This window comes from Bos mutus, chromosome 21 (assembly GCF_027580195.1).
Source record: "Bos mutus isolate GX-2022 chromosome 21, NWIPB_WYAK_1.1, whole genome shotgun sequence".
Classification (NCBI taxonomy): Eukaryota; Metazoa; Chordata; class Mammalia; order Artiodactyla; family Bovidae; genus Bos; species Bos mutus.
The window spans coordinates 56,867,427-56,887,798 of NC_091637.1; the positions used below are offsets into that span (position 1 = coordinate 56,867,427).

Consider the following 20,372-nt stretch of genomic DNA (forward strand, 5'->3'; position numbering starts at 1 on the left):
CCCTCAGGTGCCCCGCAGGGCAGGCGTTGCCCGTCCCTAGACCCACGCGGAGCAGCAAGGACCAGGGGGCACAGCTAAGAGGCTGGAGCAGCACACCCCCCAGGGGAAGGGGCAGCCAGCAGTGGGCAGGTAAAGTTGGCACGGAACCGCAGTCTTGACTACCTCGCCTGACCCAGTGCAGCAGCCACGGCGCCACCTCACACCACCCACCCTTCCAGAACCTTCCACCCCACCTTGGGGGCAGGGCCTCCCCTCCGGAGCCTCAGACCCTGGCATCGTCTGGGCAACGGCCCACAAACACGGGAGCCCAGGCCTCAGCGCCATAAACAACCCTGACAGATTCAATAAATATAGACGTACTACAGCAATTTGTGGGGAGTTTATGAGAAATTAAAAATTCAACTTGGACAATAAACAACCCATTTCAGAATGTGCCCCCTCTTAAAGTTGAATAAACCATGTGCGAGCATTTTTTGAGCATGATGCCTCGAGGCTGAAAATCGGCCTTTGCCAAGAGTGCTTCCTGAGCCTCCGAAGCTGGATGCTGCTGGAAAAAGCACGTCCGCACGTCCGCTCACCTCACCGGGCACTTTACAGTTTACACAGCACCTGATCCTCTCAAAGGGGTGAGTCTGACCGACACCATCACCATGATGAGCCTTGCTCTCGGCACAGAGCCTGAAGCACAGTGAGTTGCCAAAGGTCACCCAGCTGGTCACGGTCAGAGAGGACGGGAACCTGGGGCAGCTGACTCCAGACCACTGCGCACACAGAAGCAGCCGCAAGTGCATTTGCTACACACAGCAGCAGCTGCACCCAAGTGAGGTCTGATGTGGGGAGCTGGCTGAATTCTCAAGAAAGCTGCCCTATTTAAAGAGCATCAAAGGGGCCTACTTCAAGCAGATCAACACATTCTCATTCGCACACTCGTGCACCGCCCAGGAGGGCTCAGCTCTGCAGGGCAGGCGCGGCAACCTTGGCAGGCTGACTTCGAGATGAAAGGCTGAGAAGTGAGGAGACAGAGATGGAGAGGACGACTGTGAGGTTTTCCACCCCCTGCTTCCTGAAGAGTCAGAGATTCACAGGAGGGAGAGTGAGATCCCATCAGGGCCAGCAGCCCATTCTGCAGAGGAGGAACTTAAGCCAGCCCAGCCTTCTGGGGGAATGGGCCCAGGGTCCCCACTGCCCAGGCCTGGGGCCTCTGGTGCCAGCCGCCCTGACTTCAGGCATCACACGACGCAGGGATGCCCGTGGGTGCCACCTGGTCAGACTCTCCAAGTCACCAAACATTATAGGATTAGAACAACGGGAACAAACGTGGGTGGGAGAGATGAGCTCAGAACCACCACGCAGGGCGGGCAGGCGCAGGCCTTCTCAGCAGGAAGGCGTGACGGGCCAGAACCGGGGAACAGCAGCACGGGGCACAGCGGACCAAGCTGAGGAGCAGGGGTGACTGCTTTGCTGCAAAAGCCCTTGCAGGACACTGGGGCTGGGGTCATAGCACCTTCGGGAAATTCACAGAAGGCACAATAGGTTTTTAAAGGGAAACCAACGAGGTCCAGTGGGCACCGGGGAGGGTGGGGAGTGTGGTTAGAGCAGCCCAGGCCCATGAAGTTCAGGTCTATCTGGGTTCAGAGACCCCAGTGGGTGATACTTGTGAGCTCTGTGACCTTAGATATGTCCTTAAGCAAGTGACATAACTGAGCCTCCAGTTTCCTCATCTGCAAAACGGGGAGAAGGGTAAATAGATCCCACCTCACAGAACCACCAGGAGAAAGCAATGGCACCCCACTCCAGTACTCCTGCCTGGAAAATCCCATGGACGGAAGAGCCTGGTGGGCTGCAGTCCATGGGGTCGCACAGAGTCGGACACGATTGAGCGACTTCAGTTTCACTTTTCACTTTCGTGCATTGGAGAAGGAAATGGCAACCCACTCCAGCGTTCTTGCCTGGAGAATCCCAGGGACAGAGGAGCCTGTTGGGCTGCCGTCTATGCGGTCGCACAGAGTCGGACACGACTGAAGCGACTTAGCAGCAGCAGCAGCACAGAACTACCAAGATAAAAGTATAAATGCCCAAGAAGGACAGGGACCCAGGCTCAGCAATGAGAAGGAACTGGTTCAAAGTCACGTGGCCAGGATTCCCTAGGACACTGACCCATATCCACCCCAGAAAAGTCCGGGCTGGGCCCCTTCCACCAGGGAAGCACTGCAGGGTTTGCCTCAGGACTGCACTTAACTCACCTACCCTGAAGGGAACCTGACATGCATGTGGGTGTTCGATATTCTTGTTCAGGAACTAACTTTCCAGTCCTCAGTTCCCCAAAAACAAGCCGGCCGCCAAAGGACAGAGGTGAATCCTGACACACGGCCACCAGCCACAGATTTCTAAACACGGCCTCAGTGCCGGGCTGTGCAGCAGATGCTCTGACTCCAGCTCAATGAATCTTCTCGACCTCCGAGGTAGGCGCCATGAAAACCCCATTCCACATGAGGAGTCTGGAGTCAGAGGCCAAATATCTCACCCACAGCCTTGGGGCTAAAGGGGCCACCAGCACACGTTGAGGATAAGGCTGCGCCCTTGACCGGGATGCTCGCCACCTCTGAGCGGGGTGAGGTTAGGGAGACAGGAGCTCTCTGCTCTCAGAAGTGGTCTGAACCTCCCCTCGGCTAGAAAACTGTAGGCACGTGCAAAGAGGAGCAGAGCGCCTGCGAGCAAGAGGGGCGGCGGAGGTGGCGGGAGGACCCTGGCCCAGGGAAGCCGCCTGCAGCCGGCGGTGCTGGAGGGCACCCATCCAGAGACCAATGCCTCTGCACTGGTCCCCGCTCTGCGTCTTCCCCGGATCAGGAACACGCAGAGGGGAAACTGCCTGTGAACAGGGCTGCAGCCCCACAACCTCCAGCTGTGGGGGGGCAGGGGTGGGGGGTTGCTCCAGGGATGGGTGGGTGAGAAACGAAAGGAGGAGAGAGAGAAGATGCATGAGAGAGAAGCAGAACCTAAGTGCAACCAAAAATCCAGAAGGACACACTCCGAACACAAAGTCCCTTTATACAATTCCCGAAGATGTTTGGCTTTTTTTCCCTCCCCCAGGCGTACACACTACTTTTCATAAGCTGTAAAAAAAAAAAAAAAAATAAGATTTATTATTCATATAGCCCACAGAAATAATCACCGACTTGCCCCAACAATATCAGAACCAGATGTTCACCACAGCACTATTTACTATAGTGACAAACCAGAATCACGGCCAGCATCCACCAGGAGAATTCAGAAACTTCGCTGACAGACAGAATATTATGCAGCCATTAAGAAAGCAAGCCTAAGCAGAACGTTTAACAAAAGGGGAAACGTCAACAGAAAATAATTTTGTTTAAAGTGTATAAACACGTTCCATTTCTACACGGAAAAAAAAAAAAACTCAAAGGATGTTTAGGAAGGTGACTGCTGGTTATCTCTGGGCCACGGGTAAATACATTTTGCTCCTACCAGCCACAAAGGAGGCTCTCCTGGACCTTCCCCCCGCCCTCCCCCCCCCCGGACGGTTTTGAAAGACATTTTCAAGCTGTTTCTAGAGGATCAGAGAGTCACGTGGGATGGAGGTGCTGCCCTGGCAGGTGGCCCAGGGCCCACGGCAGGCTCGTGTTCTTTGAGGCAGCAAACAGGTCCAGAACAGCTTGGTTATAGAAGATTCCTGGACTGGGCTGTGGACAGACCGGCATGGCCTCATCACACCTCGGTGTGTTTCACCTTCTCCCTATCAGGGGTCCTTGTCCTCATCAGACAATGACAGCACTCAGGCCTCAGACAGCAAAATAAGAAGGCAGAGGCCCAGAGCTGGCTTGGGGACACCCCTGTCCTTACTGCAGTGGGAGCCGGGAACGGGCAGCCTGGGATATTCACTCAAACATAATCTTATTAAGCCCTGGGCTTAGAGGAGGGCTGGACCTCACATTTATCAAGTTCAAGGAATGGGTGCCCTCACCCCCACCACGTATCTCCCCCTCCTCTCGTGCCAGGCTCCCTTCCCCGTGGGCCACACTCCCAGGCCATTAGCTCAGTCCCAGAGGCATCCTTTCTCATCCAGCCTTCTGGGGCTCCTGTCAAAACACTGTAAATAACGTATTTCCACTTGGCAGGGCCTGCAGCAAAAATACTGCCCGGGGCAGGGAGCACACAGTGAGCCAAGGGCCGCTTCCATGCCAGGAAATCCACACCCTGCCCGCTCAGGGACCCAGCGGACCCACCCACCGGGGATGGAGAGACTCCGAGTCCAGGCCAATTTCTGCCCCATTGGACAAAGGGATGGGCTTCAAAAGACCCCTCAAGTGATCTCAGGAGCAAGAAAACCGGTGAGCTGCGGGAAGGTCCTTACCAGCACCCGACCTGGCCTCAGGGTGCTCACGGCTCTCCTGCAGCAAGGCCTTCCTACCTACTCTGGTCTCATCACATTCATCATCTGGTAGCTGAGCCTCAGAGAGGTTTTGCCACTTGCCTAGGGCTGCACAGCTACAGAGGGGAGGAGCTGGTCGGACTAGGGGGTGGGGCCTGTCACTGAGTTCTCAGTCCAGGGGAGGCAAGGAGGAACAGAGCAGGCGCTGGCTTTGCCACTGCGCTCCCTGGAATCCAGTCCCAGCTCTGCGGCCCACCCTCTGGACGGCACAGGGTAAAGACCCTCCGCCCACTTGAACCTCGGTGCTCTCGCCGGGCAAGTGGGAACGCAGGCAAGGCCCAGACTATCGCTGCGGCAGCCCGGGCTGGTTCACGGAGGCCCAGCGCAGAGACATCAGGGCACTGTGGGAATCATTCTGTGAGCATCTCAGAGCTCCGGAGCAATCTCCCTGGCTGATCGCTGCTCATGTGCCCAGGCTGGTGGCCCTAAACGATCCCCCCGGGACACCTGATGAAGGCCACCACCCTCCCACTCCCACTGGACCACGGAGCACCTCCCAAGGGGCTTCTGTGGAAGTGGTGAGCGAGCCCTGCTCCACGCCAAGTTCCTGGGCCACAGTGTGAGCTGGAATCTCCTTATAGGGTATGCTCTGAGGGCACTTGAGAACATTCAAAGAGAACAAGACTCGGGCGGCTCGTCGGTCTGGAAAACCGGCCTGCGGGGAAGGGGGACAGGGAAGCCAGACCCACTGGGTCCCTGGAAGGGTGGCCCCTGCCTGTCACTCATACAGGACCATCAGAGACCTTGGGAGAGAGGCGCAGGGACCACAGGGGTTCCCAGGGGCCTTCTCGAGGTTGGGGTGGCTGAAAGGGAGCCAAGCTGTAGCTCTGGGTTGACAAACTTTGGGACAGCCATGAAATCTCAGCGGTATGCGTGCCTCCTGGGGCTTCCCCCAGCTAGCACGCAGGGTTGGGGAATCTGGGGGCGGGGGGGCGGTCAGGAGTTAGCACGCCTCAGAGGTGATGCCTTCACCCGATGACAGCTAAATGCAAGGAGATCTAGAGAAAGGAAGTAAGTCAGCCTGCCCCTAGCCAGGGCAAACTCAGCTCCAACCTCAGAGGACACCCCATCCCAGCACCAAGGAGATACCTTGGGCTGCCATGTCCAGGATGGCACCCCGAGCAGAGACCCCACAGGACCCCAGGAGGAAAAATATCTCTGTGAGCCCTGTTCTAAGCAAACCAGATGAATGGAACTTACACTGTAGATATTTCTAGCTTCTTGTCTCTTTCTTTACTTGTGATAACAAATCAAACAAGAGAGATCCTTCTATTTTGGCTCATCTACCAACCCAGTCGCTCACCTGCACAACATTCAGACTTGTATTAATTTCCACGGGCCCCAAGGACGATGAGGATGAGAGTGCTAGTAAATAACACCGAACAGCTGCTTCCAAGGATGGCTGCGTACCAGGCTCTGCGGTGTTCCCTGGCGGCACTAGCTCAGTCTCACAACTCCCTGAGGCTGGCTCCCGTACTACAGTAAGTCCCCTACGTATGAACCTTCAAGTTGTGAACTCTCAGAGATACAAGCATGCATTCCATCAACATCAGACCTGAGTGAAACGCAGCTGGCCCTCAGCTCCTATTGTTGACGATCCTTCAGCTCCACCATCTCCCATCTCCTCTGCCTCCTCCCGCCAGTACCTCTTCTTGCCTGTTCACTCGATGCCAGCCCCTCTATGCCAACTGTTGTACTGTACTAGTGTACTGTAAGATTAACAATGTTGTCTTTACTTTTGTTTTTTTATGTATTATTTGTGCAAAAAGAATTATCATCCTGTTCCAGTACAGTACTATACAGCCGATTATGTTAGTTGGGTACCTAGGTTAACTGTGTCGGACTCTCTTGGAATAGAACTCATTTGTATGTAGGGGACTTACTGTACTGCCTTTTTGTCAATGTCTCTTTGAGGGTAACTTGTCCAGTTTGAGGGTAACTAATTCCAGAGCCTGAGCGTGCTGGCAGAGCTAGCTGCAGCCCAACATCCAGGCCCAATCTCTTCTCCGAGTTCATGCGAGGTGACAGCATGCCCAGCAAGAAGGCCGCCAGGATCGAGTGCCTGTTAGAACACTTCTGACCCAGGCGATATAGGCAGCAGTGTAACGTGGGACTTCTGTGGAGGTCACCGAGGGAAAACAGACTGAGGTACAAGGCGGGGTGCCCTCCTCCCTGACCACTTTCCTACAGCCTGGAATGTAAACAAAATGGCAGAAGCCCCAGCAGCCATTTTCAGCAAGGAGGTGATCCGGAGCCTAAAAGTCAGAGCAGAGGATGGTGTGGCACAAAGGGAAAGGGGTTCTGGGCAACTTTATGGAGCCCCCACACCAGCCCTAGGTGCCTACATCCAGCTTCTTTGACACGGAGAGAAATAAACATGGTATTGAGTTGGCCAAAAGAGTTTGTTAGGATTTTTCCATAGGATTGTATCCAGTATTTCACTTTAGCCCAGGGTCCCCAACCTCTGGGCCATGGACCAGTACTTCCTGACAGATCAGCAGCAGCATCAGATGAGAAACAGACTGTGCCATAAATAGAATGTGCTTGAATCACCCCCAAACCATCCGCACCCCCCCCTCCCCCCAAGTCTGTGGAAAAACTGTCTTCCACGAAACCGGTCCCTGGTGCCAAAAAGATTGAAATAAATACATTTTAAGCCACTGTTATTTTCAACCTGCTACTGGCAGCTGAATGCCAATCCTGATGGCTCCAGAATGAAGCTGCAGGTGGACAGGGTGCTGGAGAATGGGCACTGGCCAGGCAGAGGGAGTGGAGAGTGGGGTCCAGGAGAGCCCCCCAAAAAGGACAACGACCCTGTGCCAGGGACTCATGGAGCGTGTACTCAGGACACCAAACTTCTGCTTTTCTTTAATTCCCCTTTCTGTCCAGGGCAAGAGAAAAATTTCCTATTTGTGACACTGACGAGGTTCTTCAACATTTTAGGAAGGAAGGGTCAGTCCTCTGCATGGCTTTCTACTCCCCTCCAGGGACTCAGAGCTCTCCTCCTCCTTGGCCGCCAATCTCACTTCCTTGCCTGCTCTCACTACCAGGAACCTCAGAACCGCCCCGGTGTACCCTCACAGCAGCGGGCTTGACCGTTAGCATTAATCCTCCTCCATTCCTCAGCCTTGATTTAATCCGGTCTTACTAACCTGTCCTTCAGGGAAAGAGACAGAGTGTGAAGCAGACAGAGCACTAAAAGGCAGGAACATCCCTAGGCTACGAAAGTAAAGAGAACAGCCCCAGCTTTCTCTTTCTGGGAATAGTTAAAATGGCAAACAAGTAAAAACAAATTAGTGCTTCATGAGTGTAAGGGGGAATTCTCTGGTTTACGTATACTTTCTGACCTTTCAAAGTGGTGCCCTGTGATACAGCAGCCTGTTACTGGAAAAAGAAAAAAAAAAAACAAACAAGCCTTCTCAGCTAGCCTCAGCCTTCACACACCATCAAGCCCAGGTGAAGAGCCCTCCACAGCGTACAAATACGTTATCACACTACTTCCTCCACTCAAAGGCACATTAAATGTTCACATCCCAACTTCAAATGCATTAAAAGATTTTTACTTAGGCGTTAGGGAATGAAAAGAGAAAAAAAGGAGGGGGGCAAACTCCGGGAGATACTAGGAGACGGGGAGGCCTGGAATGCTGCTGTCCACTGGGTCGCAGAGAGTCAGACGCGACTTGAAGACTGAACAATAACAAGTTAGTACAGGCATATATAGGGAGAAAAAAAATGGAATAGTTAGCAGTGCTTATTTCTGGAGAATAAGACAATAGGGAATTTTTCTGTTTCACGTATTTCTATGTTACTGAATTATTTTCCACTGGCTTTCAAAGATTCCTTGATAAGTAGTGTCTGCAAGCCAGACTGCGTGCCAGGCTGGCACAGCCCCCAGAAGACATGGTCCACGGCATTAAGGAATCTCTGGAGAAAAGGAAAAGCTGCCAGATATGTAATTACGCCATGAAATGGGAGCTTCTGTGCCTACGAGGTTGGGACCACAGGGCGGAGGTGGGCAGAGATAAGGGAGAGGCTCTCTAGGCCTGGGGGGTGGTCCATGAAGGCTTTGAGGAGCCAGTAGCTGTGAGCTTGGTCACACAGATGAAGGAGTGTCTGCAAGAGACTGAACAGGAGGAGGGGTAAGGCAGGCCGGGACAGGATACACGGAGGAGCAGGCTAAGGGTCTGCACAGGGTGCACTGGGGTATACCTGAGGGTGTGGCCCGGGTTGGAGTCCTGGAGTAGGAACCAACCGCCAAGGGCTTCATGGACCCCTCCAAGGAAGGGTCTTCCCCTGTAGCCTGGGCACTGCAGCCATGCTGTGACGAGATGGGACTTGTCTGAGAAAGAGCACGTGGGCATCAGACGCATCAGAGCAGAAGAGAGCAAGACACCGGGGCAAAGGAGCTGCCAGGAAGCACTGGTTTCAGAAAAGACGCACAACCAGCAGTGGGGTGTGGAGGTTAAGAGAGGGACCAGAGCGCCAGCAAGCTGGCTCAGCTCTGCCTTGTGCCAGCTGCAAGGCTGGGCAAGCTCTCCTGGACTCGGTTTCCTCGGCTGTAAAGCATGGAGAATAAAAGTTGATCCGTTGGGAATTTCCTGGTGGTCCAGTGGTTAGGATTCTGTGCTTTCACTGCCATGGCCCGGGTTCAATCCCTGGTTATGCAACTAAGATCCTGCAAGCTGCAAGGCACAGCCAAAAACAGAACACAAACCAAAAAAAAAAAAAAAAGTTTATCCATCAAATAAAGCTAATAATAGTGCTAATAACAGTCCTTCTCTGGATTGTTGTAGGGATTAAATTAGTTAACGTACATAAGCGCTGAGAGAACTTCCCAGAACACAGTGACGCTGTGTCCACATTGCTTTGAACAACTCCCCCACCCTGGTGGCTCAGACAGTAAAGAATCCGCCTGCAACGCATGGGTTCAATCCCTGGTTTGGGAAAATGCCCTGGAGAAGGAAATGGCAATCCACTCCAGTATTCTTGCCTGGGAAATTCCATGGACAGAGGAGCCTGGCAGGCTATAGTACCCGTAGGGTTGCAAAGAACTGGACATGACTGAGCGACTTTCACTTTCTTTTCACTTTCTCACTCCCTATAATGAACACTCCTAGGGAGGCACCAATTTGAACAATTCCTGGGACCCAATCAATTCACACACATCCAAGACTTTAAGATTTTTTTTTTTTTTTGATGTGGACCATTTTTAAAGTCTTTATTGAATGTGTTAAAATACTGCTTCTGTTTTATGTTTTGTTTTTTGGGGGCCACGAGGCATGTGGAATCTAAGCTCCCCAAACAAGGACTGAACCCGCACCCCCTGCATTAGAAGGCAAAATCTTCACCACTGGACCACCAGGGAAAACCCACATCTTAGATTTCCAACAGGCAACCTCGGCCCGGAGGTCAGAAGGAAGACCTCCACTGCTGCCTCCACTCGCCTCCCAGAGGCCAGGGAACTGCCACAGTGCAGGGACCAGACCCACCACCTGGCAGCACCCCAACCCACCCCTGAACGGCCCGCCCAGAGGTTAAGAATAAGGGCTGGTCCTTACTTTGCAGAGACACATTCACAGATGAGTTGACAGAATGATGAGACTGGCTTCAGACCATCCAGTGGGAACAAGGTGTCCTGGAAGTGATACTAGCCAGGAGGTCATGGACACCAAGCTGAGCGACAGGTACACAGAGATGCCCTATACTCCCCTCCCTACTCTGCTGGGTCACATGAGTTTCCCAAATAGCAAGTTCTCAGCTCAGTTCAGCAAACCCAGAGCACACACGGGGCCCGGTGCTGCCCTTCTCAGAGATGGCAGGGTCTGGCCCAGAATGACAGGTCCACAGGCAGCTCCAGCTTGGGGGAAGGAGGTCCCCTGGGGGAGCAGGGAATGGGTCTAACCCCATAAACAGAAACATGAGATTGGGGAGGGAGCTGGAGAGGGAGATGCCAGCTTCTTAGATGCAAGGATGCTCTGTGGTCTGTGAAACTGAGCAGAAGACAACGCCCGTCTCCACTCCTGCTTCCCCACAGCCAGTTGTGTGCCTCGGATCTTCATGTCAATTCACCATCTCACAGAGCCTCAGCCCCAGGAGGCACCTCCTCCCCAACTCAAATGGGAGCCACTTGTTTGCACTGGAGCTTCTGCAACTGTAATGTGCATTCTGCTCAATGAGGGATGCAGATTCGGGTTCAGCAGCTCCAGGCTGGCACTCTAACCCAATCCCGGGCGATGGCCCATGGCTGGTGGATCACACTTTTGAGTAACACTATAGACAACTTCACTCCAGAACAACCTTGAAACAGGTGGCTACTTTCAAAGTGGAATCTTAGCTTCTGGCTCTCTCTAACCCTTTTAACCCCTTCCTATTTCCCCATGTTCCTCCTTGCGTCTCTTTGCTTTTATGTGCTTGTTACATCCCCAAAGTGGCCAGAGAAATCAGAAAGCCAGCCAACGGCAGAGGGACCAGGAGACGGAACCCCAACTTGTGGAGCAGTGTGGAGGGGCTGGCTCCCCCAGAGCCCAGCTTCCCTGACTGGAGTGCTTTCTATTTAAAGGATTTACGCAAGTTGACTCAGCAAGTCAAAGGCCAGGAAAGAACACCCCAGAACTGAGGTTCACAGCCCTCTGAAGCCACACAGGACTGCTCTGATGCCGGAGATGGTTTCTATTTGTAACAGCAAGCCTGAAAAGCTCAAGAATAAAAATAAAACTGGCAGAACTGAAACCATTCAGCAGACGTTGACAGCACTTACATCGACTTGTGAACATTTTCCCACGCTGCCCTCCAAAATGTGGTCTCTGTCTCATGGCTACTAAAAACATCTGACACGCTCAGACCCCAACACATGCTTCCCCAGCCCCGTGTATCATGATTATATATTAAAAAAGAAACACTTTTGATAATCATGCTTACAGATAAATGAGTGTAACTCCGTTCGTTAAATGTATGTTAAGTAAAATGAGAATAAAAATAATTTTCAGTGTTTTGAAAATGATACAAATATCTGTGTCTCAAATTTTTAACAACAAAATCTATCTTTTAAAAAGGAATTAAGTTAAAAATCCACAACAGTTAAAAACCCAAAAGTGTTAACTTAGGCGAGGGGACAAAAATCCCACGCTTTTGAACAAGACAACATATTTTTCTAAGCAGCACAGCTTAACCTGTAGCCTCATCCCCACCACACAGACACCCAAACCACACCGTTCCCTCAAGGATAAGGGAAAATAAGCCCATAATCCTTGAGCTTCTATTAGGCATCTTAGGTCCTGTGTGCTAAGGGTCATCCCATTCCAAAGATGAGGAAATTGAGATCACACACAATCAGAAAACACAATGGCAACTCAGACCCAGACCTCTTGGCTCCACGGGAGACTGCGCTCAGCCAAGAACAATTGCAGTCTGTTCAGTTGCTAGGTCATGTCCAACTCTGCAACCCCATGGACTGTAGCACGCCAGGCCTCCCTGTCCCTCACCAACTCCTGAAGTTTACTCAAACTCGTGTCCATTGAGTTGGTGATGCCATCCAACCATTTCATCCTCTGTCATCCCCTTCTCCTGCCTTCAATCTTTCCCAGCATTGGGGTCTTTTCCAATGAGTTGGCTCTTCGCATCAGGTGGCCAAAGTACTGGAGCTTCAGCTTCATCATCAGTCCTTCCAATGAATATTCAGGGTTGATTTCCTTTAGGACTGACTGGTTTGATTTCCTTGCCGTCCAAGGGACTCTCAAGGGTCTTCTCTGGCACCACGTATATCCCAACAATGGACCTAAATGGCCATATGGAAACATCCCGTGTGGAACCAACTTCCCAGTCCCATGGCCACTCTCCCCAGAGGTGCTGGGGTCTGCTGTCAGAGGTCGGGGTCATACTCAGGTGGCCTTCAGGAAGTCCCCGCCCATGAGGAGCTGGCCAGTTGGGTGACTCCAAGAAACACCAAGGCAACTGATATTCCCCACGCCCCTTACACGGGGTTCCAGAGGATCCAGCAGAGGGAGCAGGTGGAAGGAAGGATGTTCACAGGTGTCCAACCCTACCTGGGCCCCAATTACCTGGAAATAAAACCAGGAGGCGCCAAGGTCAGCCAGCTGGGCCACCCTGGAGAGAGTGTGGGTGGCGAAGGAAACCCAGCTAGGGATTAATCACTGGACACCTTTAACTCCATGCTTTTTAAAACAATTTTTGAATCATGTGAATCATAAATCATGTGAAACTATTAACTAAATAACATACTTTTTTTTTTTTTTTTAAAGCTGAATGGAGAATTCCGCAACTCTAATCCTTGGAGGCAAGCGCACCACTCTCCCAGCCATGTGACCCCTCCCAGCTCTCTGTGGGAGAGGGGCTGCTGACCTGAGCAGCCTGCATTGAGCTCAACTGTCTGAACCAGCAACCCCTCCCCACGGCTCCACCTCTTGCACCGCCCACACCCCCCCCCAAGTATAAGGACTGACCCCCTCACTCTCTGGCACCCCCCCACATACACACCCAGGCACCACACCCTGCCATCTGTCTTCCCTGCCATCCACTACTGCGTCTGTTCTGGCTGGACCCAGCACCCTCGATAAGCCCTGGCCCCAGCCTCTGACCAGAAGATCCAGCTCTTACCCCTCCAGTCTGGCCATGTCTAATCGCCCCCCTCCACCATGTGTCCTCCCAGCGGGACCCTCCCCCATCACCTCTCCCACGGAGAAGCCCTTTGATGCTCCCTGACCCAGCGGCCCACCAACAGCTCACCTGGCCCTCCTTTGGCTCTACCAACCCTCTCTGACCTAACTGCTTGCCAACTCCTTTGTGGCCAAGGCCTCGGTGCTTTCAAACCACTCCACCGGCAGACAAACGACCCCCTCTCCCAGCCCCAGGCTCCTTGTACAGGCTGTGCTTCCTGCCCGGAATGACATTCAAATACTTCACCTCCCCATCCACACCTGCGCCTGGTTTATCCTGTATCCAGAAGCCTCAACTTCCCCATTAGGGCTTCCCCAGCCCCTGCCCACTCCCCTCTTTCCATGCCCACTGCCCCCCGTGTCCTCACAGACCCCCATGAAGGCACAGACAAGTCCTCCCACCCTCCAGGCTTGCCCGTGAGCTTGGGACCACTGTCACGGTACCCCTTTGACTCCAGATGCCCAGCAGCCAGTCCTCCATGTGCCCTGGGCACATGGCCTGACCTTGGCATCCATCTCTCTTTCTTAGTCTTTCCTTTCTGCTGCTTCTTCTGCCGCCCAACCTCCTGCCCAGAATGGTTTGTGCAGAAAAAGGGAAAGGACACACAAAGAGCTCCAACATCTCAAGCAGCAACAACTCTGGAGAAACCTCCAGGAAGAACCTGCCACCCGCCCTTCACTCCTGCAAGCTGGGAAAACATATTTACTTCCTCAACCTGCTTGAGAAGGAGCGGCTGCTCCAGAGACGGGGGATTTTGTAATATCTGAATTCTCAAGGAATTTGGAAGGAGGACCATGAATCTAGAATCAGCAACTGTCCTTCTCACACTTACAGCTTGCTTATTTGCATTTTAAAATAAGACTCCAACCCCTCTCCTGCTAACAGCCATCTCCTGCTCCCCCCTGCACTTTGAAAATAACTGGTGAAAGACAGATCCTGGAACCTGGCGGGGCAGACGGTGGGATGCAAAATACATTTTCCTGAGGATGCTGGGGCTGAAGGTGGGTGGGACCACATAGGCACGATATTCCCACCACAACTTCTTCCACTAAATTCAGGGTTGCCCTTGAAAAGGGAGATGGGGTCCAGGGACGGAAAACTCACCAGCTTCCCTCCCAAGCCTTCCCCATGGATCAGGTCAGAGTGAAAAATGTTCCCTGGAAGAGCATCTTGCAAGGCTGACGTTTCAGCCCCAGGCCACAGATGACTCAAGTGTCGCGGCATGTTTTCTCCCAACAAAGGTTCACTGAGTGGAAAGGCCATGACGACGTGCTGTGCTCAGCCCTAGGTCACTCAATACCTAGATGTTCCGGGAGCAGAAGGGGCTGTGGGCTTAACCCTACCTCTCAGCCAGGCTCTGTCAGGTGGATGAGGCTCATCGCCACTAGCCAGGCTCACCCTGCCTTCCTCCAGGAAGCCTTCCTGATTTACAAAAGTGTGGGAAGGACCCTCCTCCATGCCTGTGCCTACAGTCTGTGCCCACGATCCCTACCCTCTTTGGCTCTGAATGCCAACGGTAGGCTTCAGAGAGCTGAAGGGATGTGGCCTGGGCCCATGCGAGTCCCCAGCACCCACAGCCTGTGACCCAGCAGGGAAAGGTTTGCTGAATCCTGTTGCGAGGGGCGGGGGAGAGGGGCAGTCTTCCCAACCAGCATTTGCCGGCTATGAGGGACCCTCACGCTCGCTGGGGCTTCCCCTGTGGCTCAGCGGGTAAAGAATTCGCCTGTAATGCAGGAGACCTGGGTTCAATCCCTGGGCTGGGAAGATCCCCGGGAGAAGGGAAAGACTACCCACTCCAGTATTCTGGCCTGGAGAAATCCATGGACTGTACAGTCTGAGGGGTCGCAAAGAGCTGGACACGACTGAACGACTTTCACTTCACTTCACGCTCATTGGTTCAGTGAGGCCACCTGTCAACACCTGAAATGGAGGAGTCAACGGGGTCTGTGTATCCAGCGCCCTCATTACAACAGTGCAGGGGGGAAACTGAGGCAAACAGGGACCTGCGACCATCACCATCACGACAGGCACCCCCTGAGGACACGGGGGTGGCCGGCCTCTTGTCCTACTCTCCCACCTGTGCTCTAGCTGAGTCCCAGCACTGATCACAGGGCAGGACTCCCAGTCCTCCCAGCCCTGCTGGACCGGGGCTCACCTGGGGCTTCTCAGGCTTCCTGAGCAGGTAACGGCAGGCGTTCATTATTATCAAGCATCTCTTGGCCTAATAGACCCAGTTAGGGAGGCCAGTTAGCCTGCAGACAAGCCCACTGCCAAGGCCTTTCTGAGTCTCAGCGGAGGCCCGGACCCCAGAGTCCGAGTGGCCCCCCTCGGAGCAGGGCCTCTGATGGCCTGAGAGCCGGGCTGCTGACCCCCCTCTCTGCGGCTGTATACACCTCAGGGCCTGGTTCTGGGAAGCAAACGGGGTAACACTCTAAAGCATGGGCCTTCAATCCAAACCCCCCAAAATAAATGTTTAAAACTCTGTATCTATTTGTACATTTTCAAGCTGACATCTAAATTTCTCATCGTAAGTTTAAATACTTGTAGAGGATGTAATTTCCAACATATTGTAAATATTAACATTTCAAAATAAAACTGTTACTGTGTCTCTTTCAAATGGACCCAGTGGAATTCTAAATACCATAGCAATTCAAGATCCACCGTCATCCATCTTAAAATTACAGAATTGGACGCTTCTTAAACACTTGGAAAGATAGCAAGGCTCCTTCTGCCTCCTCAAACTCCAATTTTCCAATCCACATCCCTGAGACATTTCTACTTTCAGTGTATTTCATGTTTGAAGGCCTTTTTCATTGATTAGTCTACCATACTATGAGACAAAAAAGAAAAATGTATATAAATGTCAATTTTTTAATTTCATGTAACCATAAAGCTCTAACCGTCAAAATTTTTCTTCTGGATTGAATTATTATTACAACTACTATTAGCACATAATTGATCAATACAGCAGAAATATAAATCTATATAGGTAATAATCATAAAAATTAAACTTTATTAGAAATAAATCTTAGCAGAGATGAATGGTAATGCTTTTAAATTATTTCACAAACCCACAGATGACTATTACCTACTGCCAGAATAAAGCAGAGTTTATTATCAATTCTATCTCCATTTTTCAAATTTTATAGTGCTGAAACCACCTAGTCAAATAAATAGAAAGATGGAAAGAGATTTACCATAGCAAATTCTCTGAATTCCTTCAGAATTATATGGCAAGAATTACAGTAATTTATTATCAAAACTCAATTTATTTTTTTCCAATCTGGATGCCATTTGTTTCTCCTCTTGTTCTTACTGCACTAGTTAGGACCTGCAATATAATATTGGATATAAGTAGTGAAAACATCAGCCGCTCAGTTGTGTCCGACTCTGTGATCCCATGGACTGTAGCCTGCCAGGCTGCTCTGTCCATGGAATTCTCCAGGCAAGAATGCCATTTCCTTCTCCAGGGGATCTTCCCAACCCGGGGGGAGGGAATGTTTTTTCACCATTCCCGACCCAGGGAGAAAAGTTTATTTTTTCACCATTACATATGATATGAGCTGTAGAATTTTTGCACAATGCCCTTTATCAGACTGGGGAAGTTTCCTTCCACTAGACTGCTTAGGATTTTATGCTGAGTAGACACTGGACTTTGTCAAACGTTTTTTCTGCATCTAAGGACTTGTACCTAGAATATAGAAAGAGTTCCTAAAATTAAAAAAAAAAACAACTTTTAAGTGGGCAAAAGATTTGAATAGACACTTCACAGAAGATATAACGGATGGACAAGAAGGACATGAAGAAGTATTGAGCGTCATTAATTTTGAGGGAGATGAAAATGGAAATCACAAGGTCATACCGAAGTACACGAACTGAAATGTCTAAAATTGAAAAGACAGAGGATACGAAGTGTCGGCCGGAATGTGGAAGAACCAAAAGCCATGACATCAGCTGTGGGAACGAACAGATGAGAAGGCCGAGGGTCTGCAAGGCTGACTGTCATCAGTGTGTTCCCAGCCCCGCCTTGGAGAGGTCACACACAAATGCTTCCTTCTAGCAAATGGCATCACTGCCTAGTAGACAGTGTTGCCCAACAATGTTAGCACTCATAGTGTTATTACTGCTGTTCAACAGCCAGAAGAACAACTCCTGTGACCAGGACCCACAGTGCAGGTCTCACCACCATTTTACACTCTTGGTTCCTGAACCCAGGTCCCAACATTCTTTTTTTTAAAAAATATTAACAGGAGTCAAAGCCCAGGTAACAACAGGTATAAAAGAATGTAGTATGCAGAGCAATCTATAAACATGCAGGAGAGACCCAGTTATCACAAAAACCATGGGCTTTACAGACAAATCAACCGCACTGAAATTCAACTCCACAAACTTAACCAATTCAGTTCCTTGAGGGGAAAATTCTGAGCCTCAGTTTCCTAATCTCTAAAATGGACATGAAAACACCATTCACATCACTGGGTGGCTGCACAAAGTGGGACCGTGCCCTTCAGAGCACTTGACACGGGAAATGCTGAGTGGCAGCTGCGGCGTGCTCACTCTGCTGCTTCCTCTTCAATCACTGCCACCCAGTGACTGGCAAACATCCATCACCAGCATCCAGGGGCCCACCAGCCTGGGGTCTGCTGCACAGAGGCTTGGCTGATTTTGGAAACAAAAAAAAAGCCAAGTGGCTTGGTTTCCAATTTCTTCAAAGAGTTTTTACTCTGTATCCTGAAATTTCAAGTTCTCCAAACACACAGGGATGCCAGGAGGAGGTGAACAGAGAGGCGTCGTGGTGGGTTTTATTTTCAGATGCTGGCGTGGAAAGCATCCAGCCTGCCTTCGTGCTGGTCCCCAGCCGCCACTTCCTCTCCCCAAGTCATCGCCCAAATGAACAGCAGACCCATCAAGAAAGATTTCACAACTCTTCTTCTGCCTGGTACATTCTAAAACAATGGCTCCAGTTTCCCATTCCACCCAGAGACTAAATGGATTAAAGGTCTTGGTCTTCCCGGCAAGCCATGCAAAGCAAACACACTGACCCCTGAGTTGGCCCTCACACCCTGAAGCTCCAGGGGCTCCCTCCGCCTGCCCCCCTCCTGTCCGTTCCCATGGGAGAGGTGGCATCGCACTGGGTTATAGTCTGGGATCTGGTATGAACAGGGATCAGGTACTGGGGACAGAGCTTACTTCTTCACCTTTTAAGCAGCGACTGTTTGTGAGCACATGAATTCATTGCCTCTAAAAACGGCTCCTGAGAGAAATTTCCGCATGGACCCTGATGGAGGCTGTAGTTAGCCTCCGGGAAGTACCTGGCCCTTCACAGTGACCTCCAGCTATAGCTTCAGCTACGGGTCTAGGCTTTGGTGGTGAGTACAGCAGCATCTACAAAGGATCAGGGGGCTTCCAAGGAAACCATCAAAGATGACTAAGAGATGAAATTAAGCCAAAGTGTCCTGGAGCAGGAGACACCAGGCTCCAGAAGGACATGAATACAGCTGCACCTGCTCTGCCCGCTGCTGGACCCCGGGCAGGCATTACCAATCCACCCCTGTCCTCAGCCATTCACAGACTTTAAAATCCTCCGGCAGGCACTACTAATCAATCAAAAACGGCACTCAAAGCATTACTTTTGAGTATCCTTTGGACCTCCCCCTTTCGACAAATGGAGAAACTGAGGTCCACAGAAGAGTTCATCGCAGATCATGGAACAGCAGAGCCTAGATGAGGCAGGATGAAAAACACACAGCTGCTGAGAAGCTTCCAGAAACGACCTCCTCTTCCAAAACAAACCTCAGCCTCAGGGTGACAAGTTCAACCCACAAGCTATGAAGAGGGAGGCCAGGAGGAAGAACCCAGCAGCCAGACACCACAGCGGCCAGACAGAGGCGCCCAGCCCCACCCCACCCACCACCCACCCCGTGGGTCCCAGGAACAGAGCGGCTTGAGGGCACCACCCCCTGAACCTGCCAGGTGTGGGGAGGGGGATGGGGGCCGAAGTTAACAAGGTGGATTCTGAGAACTTCTCAGCAGGCTGTATAAAAGCCTTCCTCAGATATTCTAGCGGGTGGGCAGGCTCCCATCAGCCCCGATGCAGCCCTAGTCTGGGTTCTCCTCTCTGCAGCCCCAGGTGGAAGAAGGGCCACCAGCCAAGCTGCACACACAGGCAGACTCACCCTGGGCAGGGACAGGGAGCCCAACCAGGATACCCTTGGGACTCACCAACTACCTGTTAGGTGCCAGGCAGAACCTCTGGTGCAAACATCACAGCCTGCCCCTCATGAAGGGTCTGAGGGCATCTTCATGTCCCCGCAGAGAAAAATGGCCCCCTTCCATCCCCACAAGTCATAACTGCCAGGACAAACGGAGCTGGCCAGCAGGCACCCCTGGCATGTCCCCACCCCTCCCCACTCTCAGACAGACCCAGCCTCCTGGCATCACTGCTGCTGTCCGAGCTTGTCATCCATTTGGGGCCCACAGGGCAAGCTCCACACCCCAGGTGAGCTTCTCTCTCCAACTATCCTTCCTTCCCAGCTAATGAGCTCACCTCGCGTGTGTGTATGTGTGTGTGCTCCGTCATGTCCAACTCTTTACAATGCCAGGGATTGTAGCCCACCAGGCTCCTCTGTCCATGGGGTTCTCCAGGCAAGAATACTGGAGTGGGTTGCCATTTCCTCCTCCAGAAGATCTTCCTGACCCAAGAATCGAACAAGCATTTCCTGCGAATCCTGCATTGCAGGCAGGTTCTTTACCGCAGAGCCATCAGGGAAGCCCCAGTGACCTCGTGATCCAAGTCCAACCCAAAGTGAGGCAACACAGGGGATCAGGAGTCTCTGCTGACTCAGTTCATGCCCCAGGGGCCAGGGGAACATCTCGAAGATCAGATGCGGCCACTGAGAGCAGAGAAGGACTGACAAGGGGGAGGGGACGCACCCTGGGGCGGGGAGAAGAAAGGTCTATGGAGATGACACCACTTGGGTCATGATACAAGAATGGTCCAGGTAGAAGAAGGCTCATCCCCAGAGGGCTAACAGCTGACGCAGATACCCAGGGGCTGGAGTTCCCCTGAGGATGGCACAGACGGGTCACAACAGCACCCAGGACCGGGACGTGGGGCTATGCCCCCTCACGCTCCCCACCCTGACCCAGGGTCCCACAGCTCCCCCACTGACAAAGCACAGCAATTCCTCAACCCCCCCCCAGACAGCCAGCCCCAACTCCTGTCCACCCTGGGCAGCAAGCATGTCAA

At 52.0% G+C, this 20,372-nt stretch overlaps 1 protein-coding gene across 1 annotated transcript in view; it reads right to left on the bottom strand.

The window, feature by feature from the left end:
* ITPK1 (inositol-tetrakisphosphate 1-kinase) overlaps positions 1-20,372 on the bottom strand; it is a 162,882-nt gene that overhangs the window by 103,652 nt on the left and 38,858 nt on the right. The window lies entirely within an intron of this gene.